This window comes from Moschus berezovskii, chromosome 4 (genome assembly GCF_049115385.1).
Source record: "Moschus berezovskii isolate FMDL1 chromosome 4, NW_MosBer_1.0, whole genome shotgun sequence".
Lineage (NCBI taxonomy): Eukaryota > Metazoa > Chordata > Mammalia > Artiodactyla > Moschidae > Moschus > Moschus berezovskii.
In genome coordinates, this window is record NC_142463.1 from 95,272,396 (window position 1) to 95,294,766 (window position 22,371).

Below are 22,371 nucleotides of genomic sequence, written 5' to 3' on the forward strand. Positions count from 1 at the left end.
GAATAGCCATTTTAAGATGTGGTTAGCTTTTCAGGTCATTGGCAAGCACGCAAGATCTCTGCTTTCTTTAGAAAATTTAGGGGGAAAAAGATTGTCGCGTGAAACAGTGTATGTCTTGTCTTTTCGAGGTCAGCTTCCTAAAACTGTTCCCAGTTGTCTCAATCTCATTGAGTTATCTTTATTTAGAATTTGCTCCACTTTTCTTAATATATGTTTTTTTTTAATGTTACCAAAAAACTGGGAGATGTTTAAAGTCAGAGTCTTTGAATTTTGCAGCTGACTTATAACTGAGAAGTACCAAGGCAAAGGGATAATTTTTAAAAATTCAGCTTAGCTCTCAAGTCTGTCTTATGACCAGCTAACTGTGTATCAACAGAAAAAAAGCCCCAGTGTGGCAAGTTCCTGTCCCTAAATCCCGGCTCTGTTTGGGGCCTCAAAGCCCAGCCTGAGGATGGCTCGGCCACTGACACCTGTTGTGGTGATCAGGTTTCCCACTGTCCACCCACACCTAGACGTGGAGACCAAAATGTGTGTCTCACTCGTGATGAGTTAGGTTTGCCTGGTTGAACCCTTTCTGTGTCCCAGCCATCTTTGCTCGGTGTCTTTTATTGTTTTCATTTTTCTTTTGCCTTCTTGCTTACCAACTCTAATGTATTTATTTTGTAACCAAGGGGTGCTTCTGACATGTCTGAGTCAACTTGGCATCTGGCAGGTTAACTTTTCATTCCAGTTTTCACGGCTCCCCAAGCCAGAGTGTCACCTACACATGCCCAGTTTATGTGACTATGCTGAAGTGTGCAAGTGTCTTTATGTGCTGTTAGCAGGTATTTTTGGTCTTTGTTTTTAAACAAGAAAGGATAAAACAAAGTAAGCAAATCAATATAAATGTATTGTCACAGTATATGATGTAGGCCCCTTCTTTTTGCTGGCAGTTTCCAGTCCCTCACTCTGAGTGGCCTCTCCCTGGAGTCCCTTGCTCTAACCTCACCCCTTTTGTTTGTTTACCCTTGACAGGTGGCAGGACAGTTTTGCATATATTATTTAAATGGGTCTTCACCATAGCTCACTTTACAAATGAATCAGGATTTGAAGCCACGATATTTCATGTATTAAGTAAACTTTAATAAAATTTTATGGGGCATCTCTTATGTACCAGACAGTCTACTGGGTAGTGGAGTGGGACACAGTGTTCATCTGAACTCAACTGAGTTTACATCGGAGAGGGGAGACAAACAATAATCAGCGTATGTTTGGGGTATGTGTGTGTGTGTGCACCCGCGTAAAATTGGACTTCAGACAGAAGCATGTGTTCCAAAGATCAGCTGAGAAGGACAAGGGAGAAACTAACAATGTGTAGGAGGTGGCCCGTTTGGACTGAGGGTGAAGGAAGGCATCTTCAAGGAGGGAACCTAGGAGCAGCAGGGAGGGCAGAAGCAGAGAGCAAGCTTCTTCCAGGGAGAAGCGGCAAGCGCCTGAGACCTACAGGCATCCCACCGCTAGGGGGCGCTGCACCCGCCGCCTCCGTCCTGTGCAAGCGTCGGATTTCACTCTGGACTTGTCGGTATATGCGCTCACACCGACACGGGCGGGCCCACGGGGCAGGGAGCCTATCTGAACGACTGGGAGGCAGCTCAGAGAGAGCTGAGGCTCGGAAGTCAGGAGACCTTGGTCTGGAAGGGCCCAGCCCGGCTGGGCGACCTTGGTGAGTCTCCTCACCTCTCGATCCTTGCATTCCTAATTTGTGGAAAAGAGGGTCAGACCCACTGGTCTCCCATGGCCCCTTTCTGGCTCTAAAAATCTAGAATTTGTTCCGGCCGTAGAGTATTTTCTTTTCCCAGAAGAGACTTTGGCACAGGCCATAGGTTTGAGGAAGCCTGTTGACTGTTAAGCTGCGGGGGAGGGTTTGACGGGCGTGTCTTACAAGTCCGAGCTCGCCTCTCCCCTAAGGCGGAGAGATCTAGGACTTCACTGCCGCCCAAGGCCCCTTCTCTGGCTAAAATGCTCCACCTAGTGGGCAAAGCGGAGTATGGCATCTTTCTTTCTTTGAGCCCGTTCCTCCCTCCCCTTTGGCTGGGCCACTGGCGGGGGGGGGAGTCAGCCTGCTGACCTGGAAGGCAAAATCCCAGAAATGCCTGAGTCTACAGCCCTATGCCCCACGGCCTCGGGCTTCCTCTGGTCAAATCTGAACAGTCCTGTCAGCAACCCAAAGACCCTCCTTATCCTCTTGACTCTGAACATCAGGCTCCCCAGCACCAGAAAACTTCTAAATAGAACCGAACAGAAAAGATCAATGCTTGGTTGAAAAAGAGCTAGGCTGTATAACAGTCCACGTTTTAACAAATGTCAGTCACTTCCTCAGGGAGACCCCTGAGTGTAGACCAGGGGCTGACATTCATTCCCCTTGACCATACTTCTCCTTGGAAACACTCCTTCCACTGGGGATTCTTTCTCTGCAGAGAGACTGAGCCTCCTAGGAGCCAGGACAGCATCTGTTCAAAGTATTACTTGAAACCTGCCTTGCCAATAGTAGTTCTCATTAAATATTTGTTAAATAAATGTGAAGCACTTACTTTGTACCAGGTCTTAGTTTAAGTACTTTACATTTAACTTTTTTTTATTTTCCATAGTTTGGTTGTGCTGGACCTTTCTTGCAATGCGTGAATTCTTTGTTCTGGCGTGCAGGCTTTCTCTAGTTGAGGCATGTGAGCTTGGTTGCCCTTTGGCAGGTAGAATCTTAGTTCCCAAGACCAGGAATGGAACCCGAGTCCCCTGCTTTAGAAGGCAGATTCTCAAGCACTGGACTGCCAGGAAAGTCCTTCAATTCTGTTCAGTTCAGTTCAGTTGCTCAGTCGTGTCCGACTCTTTGCGACCCCATGAATCATAGCACACAAGGCCTCCCTGTCCATCACTAACTCCCGGAGCTCACCCAAACTCATGTCCATCGAGTCGGTGATGCCATCCAGCCATCTCATTCTCTGTCGTCCCCGTCTCCTCCCGCCCCCAATCCCTCCCAGCATCAGGGTCTTTTCCAGTGAGTCAACTCGTCGCATGAGGTGGCCAAAGTATTGCAGTTTCAGCTTTAGCATCAGTCCTTCCAATGAACACCCAGGATTGATCTCCTTCAGAATGGACTGGTTGGATCTCCTTGCAGTCCAAGGGACTCTCAAGAGTCTTCTCCAACACCACAGTTCAAAAGCATCAATTCTTTGGCGATCAGCTTTCTTCACAGTCCAACTCTCACATCCATACATGACCACTGGAAAAACCATAGCCTTGACTAGATGGACCTTTGTTGGCAAAGTAATGTCTCTGCTCTTTAATATGCTGTCTAGGTTGGTCATAACTTTCCTTCCAAGGAGCAAGCGTCTTTTAATTTCCTGGCTGCAATCAGCATCTGCAGTGATTTTGGAGCCCAAAAAATAAAGTGTGACACTGTTTCCACTGTTTCTCCATCTATTTCCCATGAAGTGATGGGACCAGATGCCATGATCTTAGTTTTCTGAATGTTGAGCTTTAAGGAAAGTCCTTAGCTCTTCTTAAAAACCCTATAGTATAACACAGGGAGCTCAATCCAGTGCTCTGTGACAACCTAGAGGTGTAGGGTGGAGTTAGGGGTGGGAGGGAGGTTCAAAAGCAAGGGACATATGTATACTTATGGCTGATTCATATTGTGTATAGCAGGAAAAAACACAACCTTGTTAAAGCAATTACCCTCCAATTTAAAATAAATTTGGAGAAGGAAATGGCAACCCACTCCAGTAATCCTGCCTGGGAAATCCCATGGATGGAGGAGCCTGGTAGGCTACAGTCTGTGGGGTCCCAAAGAGTCAGACACGACTGAGCGACTGAGCAATTAAAATATATTAAAAAAAAAAAAAAAAAAACCTATGAGGCTGATAGTTTCAGTATTCCTAGATAAGTAAGCCAAGGCACAGAGAGATTAACTAGCTTGCACAGGGTTAGGTCACTAGTAACGGCAGAGCTGGAATTTGAACCTAGAAGGTGGGTTTTGTGCTTTATTTCTGTTTTCCCTACCACTTGGAACCACAGCTAGATGCCTCTTACAGGGGGCCCATGAAGTCACTTGGACCAGCCAGGAATCACTTCAGAAATAATAGATGGCTCTCCACAATGTGACCTGGGGATAGGTTCTGAGTTTTGGCCCTGCCCTGAGGCACCTCCTGTGCTGTGTGCATAAGAGGAAAAACAAGAAGGGGACTCATGTTTCAGTGCTTGCGATGAGCCAGTCACTGGGCTCATTACATTTTATTTATTTATTTATTTATTTTATATTTTTTAATTTTTATTTTTATTGGAGGCTAATTATTTTACAATATTATATTGGTTGGTTTTGCCATACATTGACATGAATCCACCCCGGGTGTACATGAGTTCCCCCTCCCAAACCCCCCTCCCACCTCCCTCCTCCCCTTATCCTCCCTCTGGGTCATTACATTTTATGCATCATCTCATTTAAAATTCTATCAAGCTGAGTGCTCTTCCTTCCATTTAACAGTTGAGATTCAAGATCAAGTAGTCTGCCGAATTAGTACAGCTTGTAAGTAGCAGAGACCGGGTCTGGACCCTGTTCTTTCTGACTTGTCATGACCCTAGGCTGTTCTGCATAAGGAGGGGAACCTTCTCTGTCTCCATGGGGGAAAAACAAAAAAAGAAAAACTTAGGTTACAGAAAATTTAGAGGACATGAAAATAAAAATAAACCAGCTTAAAAAAAAAACACACACACACACAATAGAGAAAAGAGGAACAACTGGAAAAAAGAGAAGAAAGAAAATTTAGTTCAGATAGAAATGGACACGAGAGCAAATAAAGGGAAAACTTAAGATTTATTTGTCCTGGAACTGGAGGGAAATATTGAACTTCTCAGGGAAAGCAATAAAAGAACAGAAAAAGAAAGCCAAAAATCACCTGGATACAGAGATTATGTCAGGATGTCCAAGTGGAGAATGTGATAGGTAGAATAGTGGCCAGCATCCACTCCCCAAGATGTCCAGGCCCTAATCATTTCCTTGTGAACTTCAGAATCTGGTCATAAAGTTAAAAAAAAAAAGAAAAAAAGTCTGTTGAGATTTTGATCGTATTTACTATATAAACCTGTTTAGGGAGGATTTACATCTTTACAATATTGAGCTTTCTCAAACATGAACGATGTATATCTTTCCACAGATTCAGGTCTTTGATTTCTTTTGGCAGTTTTTTGTAGTTTTCAGTACACAGGTCTCAAAGTGTCTTTTGTCAGGTTTATCTGGTACTATTTCATATTTTTGATGGTATTAAAATGACACATAAAAATTTTTTTTTCACTTTTTTTCCAAACATTTATTTATTTATTTGGGCTTCCCAGGTGGCACTAGTGGTAAAGAACCTGCCTGCCAGTGCAGGAGACATAAAAGATGCAGATTCGATTCCTGGGTTGGGAAGATCCCCTGGAGGAGGGCAAGGCAACCCATTCCAGTATTCTGGCCTGGAGAATCCCATGGACAGCTGACCCTGGCCGGCTACAGTCCACAGGGTCACAAAGAGTCAGACATGACTGAAGCAGCTTAGCATGCACAGGTACACACATTTATTTATTTATTTGACTGTGGTGGGTCCTGGTTGCTGAGAGGGCTTCTCTAGTTGCAGCGAGTAGGGGCTGCTCTCTGGATGTGGTGCTCGGGCTTCTCGTGGGAGTTTTTCTGGTTGCAGAGCACAGGCTCTGGGCACACAGGCTCCAGTAGTTGTGCGTGGGCTTAGTTGCTCTGCAACATGTGGGGTCTTTCTGGACCAGGGGTCGAATCCGGGTCTCCTGGATTGGCAGGCAGATTCCTATTCACTATACCACAGGGAAGTCCCTGTTCTCCTGTTTTCTTGCTTGCATTGTTCCCTACAAGCAACTGTTGTCATTTTTATCTTTTTCCTTTGTAAATAAAATTTTGCCCCATGGTTGTTTTTAAGGTTTTCTTTTTATTCATAGATTTTTAGCAATTCGATTCTGATGTCTTTAGTGGTTTGGTTTTCTTCATGTTTCTGTGCTTGGGGTTTATTGTACTCCTTGGAACTACAGGTTCATAGTTTTCATTACATTTGTTAAATGTTTGACCATTATGTTTTCAAGTTTTTTTTCTGTCTCCTCTCCCTCTTAAGACTCCAACTACATGTATGAGTCACATGGAATTACCTCACAGCTCAAGGATGCGCTTTTCATCTTCTAAAATTCTCTTTTCCTCTCCATGTTTCATTTCAGATAGTTTCTATTGCTAAGTCTTCAGGTTCACTAGCCTTTTCCTCTTCAAAATACAATCTTTTGTTAATTCCAGCCAGTATATTTTTCATCTCAAACATTATGGTTTCTATCTCTAGCAGCAGCAGCAGCAGCAGCTAATAGTCTGACTTAGATCTTCTTCTATATTCCTTGAATTAAATTTATGAAGATATGGGGTATAATTATATTAACTATCCTAATGTCCTTGTCTGCTAATTCTAACAACTGCTTTGGTCCTGGGCCAGTTTCAATTATTCTCATCCCTATGGGGTCATATTTTCTTGCTACTTTGAATCTCTGATAATATTTGATTGGATGCCAGACTTTGTGAATTAATACCTCACTGAGTGCTTTATTTAAAAAGTTGTAAATCTCCATAAACTCTGTTCTGTGATGAAGTTAATTCTTTAGAAAGTTTCATCCATTCTGGTTTTAGTTTTAAGAATTTTCCCCCTATAGGAAAAGAACAGCAATTAGCATAAGACTAATCTCCACTCTGAGACAAGACTCTTCTGAGCAGTCTACCCAGTGTCTCATGAATTATGAGGTTTTTCAGTCTGGCTGGTGGAAACAGGCCCTCTCAGTGACTATATAGGAACAGAGGATACTGTTCCATCTAGTCTAATCCTTTTGGATTATTCTTTTCCCAGTCTCATGTAGTTTCCTTACATACACGCACTCATCATTATTCTGTTCGATACTGAATGGGGACCTCTGTCATCTTCATGGTTGTCTGTACGGCTCTCTGCTCAGGTTCTGTGACCTGTGAACTGTAGCTTTTTGGCCTCCTTAAGCCCTCGGCTCCTTCTCCTCAACACAGGGACTCTGTCTTGTTTCCCCTTTTCTGTTCCACCCTTAGAGGCTCTCTCCAGGCAGTGAAATTGAAAGTGAGAGTCACTCAGTCGTGTCTGACTCTTTGCAACCCCATGGACTATACAGTCCATGGAATTCTCCAGGCCAGAATACTGGAGTGGGTAGCCTTTCCTTTCTCCAGAGGATCTTCCCAACCCAAGTATCAAACCCAGGTCTCCTGCATTGCAGGCGGCTTCTTTGCCAGCTGAGCCACCAGGGAAGCCCTTCTCCAGGCAGTATGATGGGGCACTTGTAGGGCTTGATTCTTTTGTTTCCTCTCTCTTAGTGATCACACTCTTTTGCTGCCTGAAGTGGTGTCTTAAAAAACTGTTATTTCAGACGTTTTTCTAGGGTTTTTTTTTTTTTTGGTTGTTTCAGTTGGGAGAATAAATTGGTCCCTATTACTCCATTTTGGCCAGAAGCAGAAGCCTTGGGAAATTGAAATTTAGTTATAGATTATATAAGCAAAAATAGACAAGAACTTCTTTTATGATATGATATGGATCCTTCTTATAGATTGCACTTATCACAACAAATCTAGTTTTTATAATTTTTTAGTTTATTTCTAAAAGCTAAACATATAGCAGTGAGATTATGTTAGGATCCAAGTAACAAAAGCCCCATGCAAGCTGGCTTAGCTCATATTAGTGGAGGCAGGGAAGGCTGTCAGGTTGGTATGGTTCATTTGTGTAACAATGTCATCAAGATCTTTTCTGTTTTCAACTCTCTGCTCTATCATCTCTTATCTTAAATCCTCATCATATTATTGACCATACCTGGTTGTTGATTGATGACTGAAAACAACTCTTGGGGTCATACTTTCTCTTCCACTTTCAGGAAGAGAGTGTGGCTATTTTTGCCCCTAGAACCACCAGAAACCATCTTTTCTAATCTCCTAAGCTGAAACTGCAATACTTTGGCCACCTCATGCAACGAGTTGACTCACTGGAAAAGACTCTGATGCTGGGAAATGTTGGGGGCTGGAGGAGAAGGGGACGACCGAGAATTAGATGGCTGGATGGCATCACCCACTCTGTGGACATGAGTTTGAGTGAACTCCGGGAGTTGGTGATGGACAGGGAGGCCTGGCGTGCTGTAATTCATGGGGTCGCAGAGAGTCGGACATGACTGAGCGACTGAAATGAACTGAACTGAACTGAAGCTAACATTAGGTAGGGAATTCCTTGGTGGCTCAGACAGTAAAGAATCTGCCTGAAATGCAAAGTAGAAGATATTAAGAGGTGGCAAGAATATACAGAAAAACTGTTAAAAAAAGATCTTAATGATCCAGATAACAATAATGGTATGATCACTCAGCTAGAGCCAAACATCTTAGAATGTGAACTGAAAATGGGCCTTAGGAAGCATCACTATGAACAAAGCTAGTGGAGGCGATGGAATTCCAGTTGAGCTCCTTCAAATCCTAAAAGATAATGCTGTTAAAGTGCTGCACTCAATATGTCAGCAAATTTGGAAAACTGAACAGTGGCCACAGGACTGGAAAAGGTCACTTTTCATTCCAATCCCAAAGAAAGAGAATGCCAAAGAATGTTCAAATTACCGCACAATTGCACTCATTTCACACACTAGCAAAGAAATGCTCAAAATTCTCCAAGCCAGGCTTCAGCAGTACATAAACTGTGAACTTCCAGATGTTCAAGCTGGATTTAGAAAAGGCAGAGAAACCAGAGATCAAATTGCCAACATCTGTTGGATCATCGAAAAAGCAAGAGAATTCCAGAAAAACATCTCCTTCTGCCTCATTGATTATGCTAAAGCCTTTTACTGTGTGGATCACAACAAACTGTGGAAAATTTCTTAAAGAGATAGGAATACCAGACCACCTTACCTGCCACCTGAGAAACCTGTATGTCGATCAAGAAGCAGCAGTCAGAACCAGACATGAAACAACAGACTGGTTCCAAATTGGGAAAGGAATACATCAAGGCTGTATATTGTCACCCTGTTTATTTAACTTCTATGCAGAGCACATCATGAGAAATGCCAGGCTGGATGAAGCACAAGCTGGAACCAAGATCGCAGAAGAAATATCCATAACTTCAGATATACAGATGACACCACCCTTATGACAGAAAGTGAAGAGGAACTAAAGAGCCTCTTGATGAGTGTGAAAGAGGAGAGTGAAAAAACTGGCTTAAATCTCAAGATTCAAAAAACTAAGATCATGGAATCAGGTCTTGTAACTTCATGGCAAATAGATGGAGAAACAATGGAAACAGCAAGAGACTTTATTTTTCTGGGCTCCAAAATCACTGCAGATGGTTGCTGCAGTCATGAAAATAAAAGACCCTTGCTCCTTGGAAGAAAAGCTATGACAAACCTAGATAACATATTAAAAAGCAGAGACATTACTTTGCCTACAAGGTCCATCTAGTCAAAGCTATGGTTTTTCCAGTAGTCGTGTATGGATGTGAGAATTGCACTATAAATAAGGCTGAGCACCGAAGTATTGATTGCTTTTGAACTGTGGTGTTGGAGAAGACTCTTGAGAGTCCCTTGGACTGCAAGGAGATCCAACCAGTCCATCCTAAAGGAAATCAACTCTGAATATTCACTGGAAAGACTGATGCTGAAGCTGAAACTCCAATACTTTGGCCATCTGATGGGAAGATCCGACTCATTGGGAAAGACCCTGATGCTGGGAAAGATTGAAGGCAGGAGGAGAAGGGGGCAACAGAGGATGAGATAGTTGGATGGCATCACTGACTCAATGACATGAGTTTGAGCAAGCTCTGAGAGATAGTGAAGGACAGGGAAGCCTGGTATACTGCAGTTCTTGGGGTCTTGCAAAAGTTGGATGCAGCTGAGCGACTGAAGAACAACAATGAAATTAGGTCATATGCCCACCTCTGAAAACTGGAGTCCAGAGGATTCATTTATAGTGAATCATTGCAACTCTGGTGGGGTCAGCTTCCCCCAAAGCCATGGGCTGTCTGGAAGGAGTGGGATACCCAAACAACACTTAGGTTCATTGTCAAAAGTCAGAGGAATGCAGGAAACAATCACAGTGTTGATCTGGGTGGGCAGTAGGCTCTTTACAAGTTCAGTTCAGTTCATTTCAGTCATTCAGTTGTGTCCAACTCTTTGTGACCTCACGGACTGCAGCACGCCAGTTATCCCTGTCCATCACCAATTCCCGGAGTCTACTCAAACTCATGCCCATTAAGTCAGTGATGCCATCCAACCATCTCATCCTCTGTCGTCCCCTTCTCCTCCCACCCTCATTCTTTCCCAGCATCAGGGTCTTTTCAAATGAGTCAGCTCTTCGCATCAGGTAGCCAAAGTACTGGAGTTTCAGCTTCAACATCAGTCCTTCCAATGAATATTCAGGACTGATTTTCTTTAGGATGAACTGGTTGGATCTCCTTGCAGTCCAAGGAACTCTCAAGAGTCTTCTCCAGCACCACAGTTCAAAAGCATCAATTCTTCGGTGCTCAGCTCTCTTTACAGTCCAACTCTCACATCCATACATGACCACTGGAAAAACCATAGCCTTGACTAGATGGACCTTTGTTGGCAAAGTAATGTCTCTGCTTTTTAATATGCTGTCTAGGTTGGTCATAACTTTCCTTCCAAGGAGTAAGCATCTTTTAATTTCATGACTGCAGTCAGCATCCTCAGTGATTTTGGAGCCCCCCAGAATAAAGTCTGCCACTGTTTCCCCATCTATTTCCCATGAAGTGATGGGACCAGATGCCATGATCTTAGTTTTCTGAATGTTGAGCTTTAAGCCAACTTTTTCACTCTCCTCTTTCACTTTCATCAAGAGGCTCTTTAGTTCTTCTTCACTTTCTGTCATAAGGGTGGTCTTTATAAGTACTTTGGGACAAATAATACAGCATAGGTGTAGTAGTCTCTTTATTCCTGATAAATAAAACCCCAAAATCACTATAATTACAATAGTAATTTTTGGATTCCAAGTTTAGAAATTTTGGATATGCCTGGATATGTAAATTAGGATTTTGGATAAGATTAATTATACTTGGGAAGTTAGAGAGATCATCTCCAGATGCATCTGTAGAATTAATTAATATCTACATGCTTCCTCTTAATGTGTGTTTCAGCACCGGTGTCCTTTGTATTTCTTGTCTGTGTACAGTAGTGTGTTATGGGCACAAATGAGAAGACATGCTGATTATTTAAGAATAAAGATTCTGGAAAGCCATGCAGTCACCAACACCGTGCTGGCAGCTGAGGGATACTCTGAGGGCCTGAGTCAGGAGCTGACCTATCTGACCCCACTATGGGGTGCATATAGTGATATTTAATTGGAGGCTCCCAAGCAGTTTTATTTCAAGTGCCAAGATTTTAAGTTAGTATTTATTTTAGGTACTTATAAAAAAAAAAGTTGAAAAGGAAGTCTTAATGCCATCATGCCTTGAACACGTGGCACAGTATCACAGCCCCTCAGCAGAGAAATGCTAGTGTGGGTCACCTATAGGGCACACCACATGCCAGGTGCTTTGTGAACACTTCACAGGCAATGGCCAATTTTTTACCTCAGATACCCTGTGGTTGTCCTGTGTTTATCTTTACAGGTAAAGATATCAAGGCACAAAGTGATGGAAGTCTCTTGCCCACTGTCACCCAACCATAAGTGATAAAGCTGGGATTGGAGCACTGGGATTCTTACTGCTGCTGCTGCTGCTGCTAAGTCGCTTCAGTTGTGTCCGACTCTGTGCGACCCCATAGACGGCAGCCCACCAGGCTCCTCTGTCTGTGGGATTTTCCAGGCAAGAACACTGGAGTGGGATTCTCACTGCAAGTATGTATAATTAACCACTACACTGGAAGCCTCTGCGAAGTGCTTGGGGCAATTTTTTTATATAAATAAAGGCTTTTGGCTTCACAGCTGTGAGTAAACCAACATATGATGTCCCTGCACGTCACACCAAGCTTTACTCTCAAGAAATGTTACTGCAAGTGCTAGCTGTTCTTCCAGGGCTTCCCTTGTGGCTCAGTGGTAAAGAAACTGCCTGTAATGCAGGAGACACAGGTTCAATCCCTGGATTGGGAAGATTCCCTCAAGAAGGAAATAGCAACCCAGTCCACTATTCTTGCCTAGAGAATCCCATGAACAGAAGAGCCTTGTGGGCTACAGTCCATGGGGTCACAAAGAGTTGGACACTGAAGAGACCAAACAACAACAACAGCAGTTATTCTGAGGCTTATGTCCAGATATGAAGATCAGTGATTCTCACAGAAGATGACTTGAAAACCCAGGAGACATTTAACAATGTCAGAAAACATTTTCAATTGTCACTCCTCCGAGGGAGAGATTTGGGGTGTTACTAGTCCTGGTGGATAGAAGCCAGTGATCCACTAAACTTTCAAAGCACAAGGCAGCTCTCAGCAGCAAGGAATTGTCTGATCCCAAAATGCCTCTAGGGTTGAGTGGAAACTGACACAGAGCTCGTGATGGACTGGTTGAGGGTCCCCTCTGCGGACCTTCCCTAGAAGTTTGGTCTTTGTGATTTGAGTAGCAGTGATCTTAACCCTGAGCCCAGGACCCAAAGAGGATATGACCCATTTGTTCCTTGTATATGCAATGGCAAGCCACTCCAGTACTCTTGCCTAGAAAATCCCATGGACGGAGGAGCCTGGTAGGCTGCAGTCCATGGGGTCGCTACGAGTCAGACATGACTGAGCGACTTCACTTTCACTTTCACACATTGGAGAAGGAAATGGCAACCCACTCCAGTGTTCTTGCCTGGAGAATCCCAGGGACGGGGGAGCCTGGTGGGCTGCCGTCTATGGGGTCACACAGAGTCGGACACGACTGAAGTGACTTAGCAGCAGCATATGCAAGAGCACTGGCTTTGCCTGGCTCTCTAGCCCTGGTAGCTCAGTTGGTAAAGAATCTGCCTGCAATACAGGAGACTTGGGTTCAATCCCTGGGTTGGGAAGATCCCCTGGAGAAGGGAAAAGCTACTCACTCCAGTATTCTGGCCTGGAGAATTCCATGAACTGTATAGTCCACGGGGTCACAAAGAGTCGGACATGACTGAGCAACTTTCACTATCCCTGGTTGTGGAGCCGGTTGCTCCTCCCAATTCTGTCTCTTTGTCTTGTGGGCCACAGGATAGGTTTCGATTGGGAAGGACACTGTCCTTAGTTGTTCCAGGATGAATTATCACAGCCTGCGTGGTTCTTCTGCTCTTCTCAGAGTTAGGCTTTAACGTGGCCCTCTGATTACTCTTTCCGCCTGCCCTGTTTGCTGAGTCCACTGAGTGGGAGCTGTCCACTGCCTGAGTTGCCCTGATCATCCATCTTCCATGTGACCAGCCCAATGGAGTGGAGATGCTCAGGCTTCTGTGGGATTGTGTCCTGAAACAGAGTTCTCAGCCCTAAGGAGGCATGGACACACGACCAAAATGGAGCAGGGGCAGGGGCCAGTCCTTCTGGAGCTGTTCAGTGACACCCTGAGGCATGGGGGCTTTGCAGCAGAGATGATCCCTCTAAGCCATCATCTCAGCAATGTTCCAGGAATAGCAACTGTATCTAGCAGTGGGTGGCCTGGGTTTGTGACATCCAGAGACATTCCTTTGCCCCTTCTTCTGAGGGCAAAGGGACGGCTAATCCTTCCTCTGACTCATAACTAAAACCAGCTTCCAAACTGGTGAGATTGTACAGCTTGAGGGAGGGGCCTCACAGCCAAAATATCTCCTCCACCTGTTGGCTGCTCCAACAAATTCCTACACATTCAGTTAATATTACTATCATTCACTCCAGTTTTGTAGATAAGCATCCTTAAACTCAGAGAAGCTAAGTGACTTTCCCGAGGTGACATAATAAGCTAGATGATCCGTATCTGTATATTTCAGGCTCCCTACTTTTCACTAGGTTATTTCAAAGTACAGTCTGGCTGGAGTGAAGATTGTATGCAGCCATCATGGGCAGTAATGCTGTGAACATACATGGGGCTCAGACTGAGCAAAGCTGTGAACGTCAGGTGCAGTGGACGTCTGCTGTTTTTCCTGCCCCTTCCTCTTTCTCCCTTCTTCCCATAACAGCCTTCCACTGGACACAGCCATATGGCTACCGCGGATTCTGCCCACCACAGTGCATGCTCCTCTCTTCTGTCCACAGTGAGAGGTCCCAAGGAGCACTGGTAAACTTCACTTGCCTGCCTGGGCATGAAGACATGCCTGAAAGCTAGTGTGTCGAGCCCTGTCAGCATGATTGGTGATACTTAAAGAGGCTAGACTTGCTGATGGCAAGTCAGCTGGAAGCATCTTGGTCCAGGATGACACACACTGCATCCAGCACACTGGAGTCTGACACATCAAGCGTGCTGCCAGGATCTGTTTTCTTATAAAATCAAACCGCAGAACCCTCCAAGGAGTGAGCAGAGAAGAAGGCTGAGAGAGGGGCTATGAACAAGAATTCTCAGAAACTGCTCCCCTGAGCTTCATCTCTCGCTTGGGATTTTCACCGCAGGGGACATCAGTTTCCATTTAAAGTCAGGCTCTAGGGGGAACAAAATTGTTTCCCTTGGTTCTTCACAGCACAGCTGAGACAATCTGACATTTTCAAAAAGAATTTAACTAAATACTAAGGGAGAACAAAAAGGAAATAATAGCAGACAATACAAATAGTGAGCTTCCAGAGCATGAGTTTCTAATCCTAAGATAACCAAACGCTGGTCTTAAGGATAGGGTAATAATTTGGATTATTGTTCAGCAAATATTCATTCCCTACCCCCTCACTGTGGATGGAATATACACCCTGTCCCGTTGGTATTTACCTTGGCCATGTGGCTTTTTTTTTTTGACCACTGGAATGTTAATGGATGCAACATGAACAGGGTCCTTAAATGTGCTTGCATGGGTGACTTCTGTATCCACTGATCAGCCACGAGAAGAACGTGCCTTGGGTAGCACTGCCTCTGCAGCCTGGACCCTAGGATGACACCTGGTACAGACCTGAACCCCACCTGAAGCCAGGAGCCGCCTCTAGCTGACACAGCAGAGCCTCCCAGGCAGCCCATTCTAGATCAGCTGAACTGCTGAAAAACTGCAGATTAAAGCCCAAGCTTTAATCCAGATGTGGCAACTCACTAGGCACTGGGCTGACTTGCTTTTCAGCATTATCGTGAGAACAGCTGGCTCATACAGATGATGCAGTGTCATACGCTGTGTTGTCGAAATCCCTCCCCTGGAGCAAGTCCTGCCCATCTTACTGTCTGCTACCCATGAGTTGAATCAGGACGTCTTAACGTTGTTCCTGTTAGACAGATAGCTGAGTGACACTCTGGACCTGACTTCTACCCCCAGCAGAGGAGGAAGTTTATCATCCTACTCAGAAAGGACGCCTGCCTCATCCCCTCCCTTGTCAGTGGAAAGTGGCCTCGCCTTGGTGGTGTACTGTAGACCTAGAGCATGAAATGTGTGAACCAGGCAGTAACTGCGGCAGCGAGCGCCTGGGATTGCAGACTTTTTTCGCCCCTTGCGGCTCCAGCAGGGATTCTCATCCTAGTTAATGCCCCTTGTCCGCTCAGTTGCCACTTCCTCAGTGACCTTCACTGACAAGTCCCCCACTGGCCACTCCCTTAGCTCTGCTCCTTCAGAGCGCTTAGAGACATAATTTCACATTTGGTTTGTTTAATGTCTATTTGTCCCTCAGACAGTAAACTTCTTGAAGCCAAGGGTAAGCTCCTGGTTGTTTTTCCCTTTCACCACTGCACACTCCATGCCCAGCATGTATCTGGCACACAGAGCCTTCAGTTCAGTTCAGTTCAGTCGCTCAGTCGTGTCCAGCTCTTTGCGACCCCATGAATCACAGCACGCCAGGCCGCCCTGTCCATCACCAACGCCCGGAGTTCACTCAAACCCACCTCCATCGAGCCTTAGTAAATATCAATTTACTGGAGAAGGCTTTTGTCTCTCCCGACCCTTGACCCTCGCAAGTGCCTGTGTCCTGGGAAATTATTTGATTTCCTAGACTTTCATTCCTTTCTCTAGCACTTTTTTATCCCACAGCTCATGAACTTGTATGGTTCTGACCATAACTGCAAGGTTCCTTCCAGGCCCTCAAGGTCACAGATGCAGGAACAGAAACGGAGTCTTCTTTCACAAAAAGGCCTCATCGTCTGCATGGATGTGAGGATTCCTGCCTCTCAGTCAATAAAGAGGGAAACTGAGGCGCATTGTCCCACCTGGCCAACTTTGGCAAATGTCAGAGCTGTTGACAGGAAATTGGTTCTGCCCCTTTTGTCGTCACTGTGGGCATACAAGGTTTTCCTCGTCTCATGATAACTTTGGCACTGAATACCTTTGGTCTGAAACTCCCAATCCATGTTGAGCAGCCCTGGCTTTAGAGAGTCTATGGGTGAATAGGGACGGATTGGGAGCCGTGCACTGGCCAAGTGGTTGGTAGCAGCTGCCACATACCTTCCTTTGTTTTTCCCACCATCGCTGGTTTTAACCCTCGTCGAGAAGGCCACTGTGTCTGGGACAGGGAGGTAATTTCGTCTCGCGTCTGTTTGGCAGCTCCCTGATTACCAGCTGAGCCTGATTACACAGTCTGTGTGCCTGTCCCAGGACAGACGGGCGGCTGCTGCTCTGGAGGATGGAGGCGGCTCCAACTGTGAAATTGCATTTTGAAGTCTCACTTCCAACACTTCTCTGGGGCTAACCCAGACCCCATTCCAGGGGGCAAAGGGCTCCCAGTTCCACAGTTAATTTCAGAGCTGTTTGCACGCCCTTTCTCCCTCTGGCAGGAGGTCCTAATGGGTTAGATCATGCTCTCCTCTCTCTGCAGGCTTCAGATCTGTTGCTTTCCTAGTCGATCCTTGGTTTTCTGTTGGTGTGTGTGTGTGGTTTTCTGTTGGCATGTGTGTATGTGTGTGTGGTTTTCTGTTGGGGCGTGTATGTGTGTGTGTGTGTGTGTGTGTGTGTGTGGTTTTCTGTTGGGGTGTGTGTGTGTCTTCTCGTAAGAGTGACCTCCCATTCGTGAATTCTACAAGCTTGATCTCAACACTCACAAAGGATGATTGAGGACTTCTGTGTGAGGAACTGGTGATGCAGGCTGAGTAGGTAAGACACAGTTCCGACCCCAGGAACTCTCACAGTGGAGATGAAGGTATGCAATGTGGGAAGTTATAATCGCGGGGACCCAGGAGAAGACATTCCTTTTCTCAGAGAACAACAGAACTGAGTAGATCTGGGAAGCCTTCACAGAAGACATGCCACCTTGATTGGGCCTTAAAGAGAATAACTGAGTTTTTTTCCCAAATAAGGAATTGAAGGAAGGACAGACGGAACATTGTAACACACAGAGGCATGAAATGGTGAGGTGTGAGGTGGAGAAACAGCATGGGTAGGGAACCCGTCTGGGATGAGTGGAGAAAAGTGCCTGGAAGACATGCTAGATGGTACCTGGGGAAGGAGAGGGGTGAAAATATGGCTGGGAAATTGGTCTGAGATCAGAGGATGTTGTTATATGACAAGCTCGTCTGCTATGAGGGAGGCAGGGACACCAACATCACCACCTGTTTGAACATAAAGCAGGTCATCAAGCTTCTGTAAGAAATACCATTTTAATATGATAGATTAAATATTTCTCATAGATACATCAATTTTTGATAGATAAAACACATCATAGATAAACCAAGGAAGGTAACAAAACAATTTTATTAAAGTACAGTTAAGTTACAACTGTGTTTAATTTCTGCTGCACAGCTGAGTGACTCAGTTATATATATATATTCTTTTCCATTATGGTTTATCACAGGATACTGAATATAGTTCCCTATGCTATACAATGGGACCTTGTTGCTTAATCCATCCTATATATAATATTTGGCACCTGCTAATCCCAAACTCCCAATCCTTCCCTCCCTCACTCCCTTGGCAACCACAAGTCTGTTCTCTATGTCTGTGAGTCTGTTTTTGTTTTATAGATATGTTCATTTACGTCGTATTTTAGATTCCACGTATGTGGTATTTGTATGGTATTTGTCTGTCTCTGTCTGATAATTCACTTAGTATGTTCAGCTCTAGATTCTTTCATGTTGCTGCCACTGACGTTTCATTCTTTTTATGACTGAGTAATATTCCATCTTGTTTATTGAAAGAAGATAACTTTTAAAAGATCCTTTAATAAAATGAGTTTATGGCTGGATTGAGAATAATTGTCAAATGAAAGTTGGGGCTGATATCACTGAACCCTTAGGATGCCCCAGGCACAATATATACACTCGATATATGTTCATCTCATTTAACCCTCAGAACAACACTACAAGGCAGATATTAGTGCCATCCCCATATGATAGTTGAAAGTGCCTAAAACAATGGGCACTTCTGAGTCATGCAATGTGAAGCCAGTTGGTCTGATTCTGGGGATTGTGTAGTAACTTATGGGCTGTTTGGGAGATAGCCAGAATCCTAGGCCAATTTTCTCGAGGCAGTGATAAGCCACAGAGGATTCGAAGCAAAAGCAAGGTCTGATCAGTGGATGATGGCTTCTCTGTTGAGTGAATAAGTTGCAGAATAAATACTTGCAGAAGTTTCAGGGACAGCCGTTCACTATGAGTGGGCCGTTGGGAAGAGGAGGCCAGACAGTTGAGGAGGGCTCTTCCTAGAAAAAGTTCTGTGCTAACAGCGCCTTTAAGGAGCCAAGCTGCCCAGTGACAGGCCCTGAGGACAGGGGGCTGCCTGTGCATGTCAAAGAATGGTACAGACTCGATGGCGAACCGATCTTTTCCATCATCCATATGCCTTAAATCACCCCTCAGCAGGAGAACCTGCAGTTATGGAGGCAGAGATCTTAAACTCCCTTTGCCCTCTTAGGGTTAAATGCAGTCATCTGAAGACAATCTCATAGCCCTTTACTTTGCCAGGCCAAGCTCCTAAAATGATGTGTGTGTTCCCCAACAAGCAGGGGTTGCTGTGTTAACGACTGTCGCCAGGACACTTTCAGAATTCCTGCAGCCTGAGATGCCTTTCAACCCACCGCACAGGAGTTCCTGCCCTCAGATTCATCGTTTCACTGCTTTCCTGCCTTCTTTGTCCTTTTCCAACCACCTTTCCCAGTGAACCTCAGAATTTCATCCCTGCTCTTCCTGGGGTCTGCAAATCCTCTGTAATGAGTAGCCATCTGCAGGTTTCATTTTTATGCAGTCTCCCCTCCCCCTTCAGGTTGGTAATAAAAATATTAAACAGGACTAAACCCTTAGCTGACCCCTGCAGGGCCCTGCCAGACAACTCCCCTTGGGATCGGCCGCCTTTTATCACTGCCCTTTTTTTCCTGCTGTTGTTTGGCCAATTTATAGTCATCTCCCTCTGTCCTCAGCCTAGTCAATCTAAACTGATTTTGAAAATAAAAATGTTGAAAGATATCCCAAGATTTTCTAGTTAAAGTCAAATCTATGTTTTTCCCCTATATAGCAGGAAAGAATTATGATATATGAGTGTTTTTCCTTCCTAACAAGATATTAAATATCAGCATATTTTGAATGATCTAGAAAGTTGATGAAATGTTTTATTTTCAACTGGCTCTTTGAAATCCTGTGTTCAGGAGTTAACAATTGCTAATAAAGAGTAAAGATTCCACTCTGTTTTCTCTTTTTGTTCACGAACACAGCCATAGAGTGCTTTGCACTTCAATTTCTCTAAGGTGTTAAAAAAAATGGAAACCTGACAAATTTATGTTTATAACAAATTCCAAGGAAACATTTGATAGACCTACAAAAGATTGTTTACCATCTAGAAATACTTTTGTCTTTTGACACAAATATTCCCCCGTGTTTGAAGATCCTACCTAGAGAGATGCCATAGTGGTTTTTTTTTTTTTTTTAATAGACTTTTAAAATTCTTTTAAAAGTAGACTTTATTTTTTAGAGCAGTTTGAAGTTCACAGCAAAATAGAGTAAGGTCCAGAGATTTCCCATGTACCTTCAGTCCCCTCCCACACATAACCTCCCCCACCATCAGAGAGGTATTTTATTACAATCCATAAACCTACATCAACATATCGTTATCATCCAAAGTCCATAGTTTACATTAGGATTAATTCTTGGTGGTGTATGTACTATGGGTTTTGACAAATATATGTGACATCATTGTAAGCTCAGACCCCGGTGGCCATCTTGGCTTCTCCTCCCCGGTGGCCGTCTTGGCTGCTGCTGCTTCTCCTCTTCATTTCCCGCCGGAGGGAAAGAGTCCCACCAAACCGCTGAAGAGTCTCTGACGCGACAGCTCTCCACTGAAATCAACCCTCCCTCCTACTCCAGAGCGACCAACCCGGTCTCGCCACCTCGACTAGCTGACCTATGAGAGCCCGCCACTCCAGGCCTCGCCTTTTTTGGGAAGAAATACGCTGCTCCTTACTAAGAGGCTATATAAGTCGCTCTCTGCCTTTGTTCAGGCGCGGACTTCTCGACCTCGCTCTGTTAGGTCTTGGGGTTCCGCCCGAGGGCGCCTAGCCATTAAAGTCTGCTGCATTATCTATCTGGCGTCTGGGTTCTTTTATTAAACAGCATTGAGCTGTTTTGACCTTACAATCATACATTATGACATCATACAGAATAGTTTCTGCCCTGAAAAAACTGCCCTAAAAATCCTCTGTGCTCTGCCTATTCATCTCCCCTTCCCCCTAATCACCCAACACCCACTTATCTTTTAACAGTCCCCATAGTTTTATCCATTGCATTTTTATCCTGCATACACCACACTTTTAGAAGTCCTAGAAGGATAAATGTAGCATCTCATTCCTCTGGGACTGCATTATGAGTGCATGACTGTGCTGTGAAATTTGAATACATCTGTTCCTGGACAGTTTTTTCCCCTTGCCTTCCCGAGACGTGGAGCTCATGGAGTCAAAAGCTCAGGTGGTAGCATCTGGCCATGAGAAGACATCTTTTCAGGCTCTGTTTATCTTTGCCTCAGTACCCTCGTCATAGCAATGAGCATGGACGGAGATTTACAAGCAAATATCATCTAACAAATTGGCCAGACCAATTCCTCATCCAGCATCCAGAACGAGAGATAGCACTTATCAGAATTTGCTCGGCAAAGGGAAACACCCTTATCTATTTCTGTAATGCCTATTTCCCTCAATATGTATGTATGTATGTATATATAACTATATGCATATACATATGCATACACATATATATACAATATATATACACATTGAGGGAAAGTGAAAGGTATTACAGACCATAAATATATATATATACACACTGCTGCTGCTGCTGCTAAGTCACTTCAATCGTGTCCTACTCTGTGTGACCCCATAGACAGAAGCCCACCAGGCTCCCCTGTCCCTAGGATTCTCCAGGCAAGAATACTAGTGTGTGTAAATATATATATATATATATGCATGTATATAGTGGTGGTTTAGTTGCTAAGTCGTGTCCAACTCTTGTGATCCTGTGGACTGTATCCTGCCAGGCTCCTCTGTCCATGGGATTCTCCAGGCAAGAATACCGGAGTGGGTTGCCATGCCCTCCTCCAGGGGATCTCCCCGACCCAGGAATTGAATCCAGGTCTCCTGCACTGCAGGCAGATTCTTTACCAACTGAGCTATGAGGGAAGCCCATACATGTATATACATATATGTAAAATGTATATTTATAAATGTAACATATATATTGTCTTATACTTTTATAAAGACTTCTAAAGGGACAGCCTTCAATATTTGGACCATATTTTTAAAAATTTTTGTGACATTTTTCTTGGCCAGAAGTGCTTTAATATACAAGACCTTCCAAACTGGAAACCTTAATAATATTTTTTACGTTACAACTGAACAAAAGAGCATAAAATAGTAAGAACCCCACTATTCTCAGTATATTTTAACTCTATCATATAGAAAGAAGATAAAAGGGAAAAGAATTTTATAGTTCACAGAATATCTGTATCTTTCATCACAAATATGTTATTTGTATTCTTAGGATGTCATTATTTATGACAAAGGAATTCATGAAAAGATATATTTTAGATAGCATACACAGTAGAAAGATTTATTCTATACATGTGAAATTTGCCTGTGTGGTGTAGGCACATATTTTTGTGAATGTGTTTTTAAAAACATATATAAATGTAATCTCGCTGGTGAGCCATCTCAATTGAAATGGTGATGTGGGTCCTTAGCCAGGTTTTCTTTGTGTTTCGGCACACCAGGTCTCAATGGCAATGGAGTGGGAGCTGTCCTGTTTCTAAGTCCCAGAAGCCCAGGTTTGTGTTTGTGTATGGGGAGAGTTAATGAGAACAGAATGGCTTTCTTTCC

At 44.2% G+C, this 22,371-nt stretch overlaps 1 long non-coding RNA gene across 1 annotated transcript; it reads left to right on the forward strand.

The window, feature by feature from the left end:
- Nucleotides 1–1,584: 1,584 nt before the first annotated feature.
- Nucleotides 1,585–19,370, forward strand: LOC129541233 (uncharacterized). Its single transcript, XR_008682790.2, has 3 exons — nt 1,585–1,702; nt 5,365–5,576; nt 19,021–19,370. It is a non-coding gene; the product is annotated as an uncharacterized LOC129541233 (long non-coding RNA).
- Nucleotides 19,371–22,371: the final 3,001 nt, after the last annotated feature.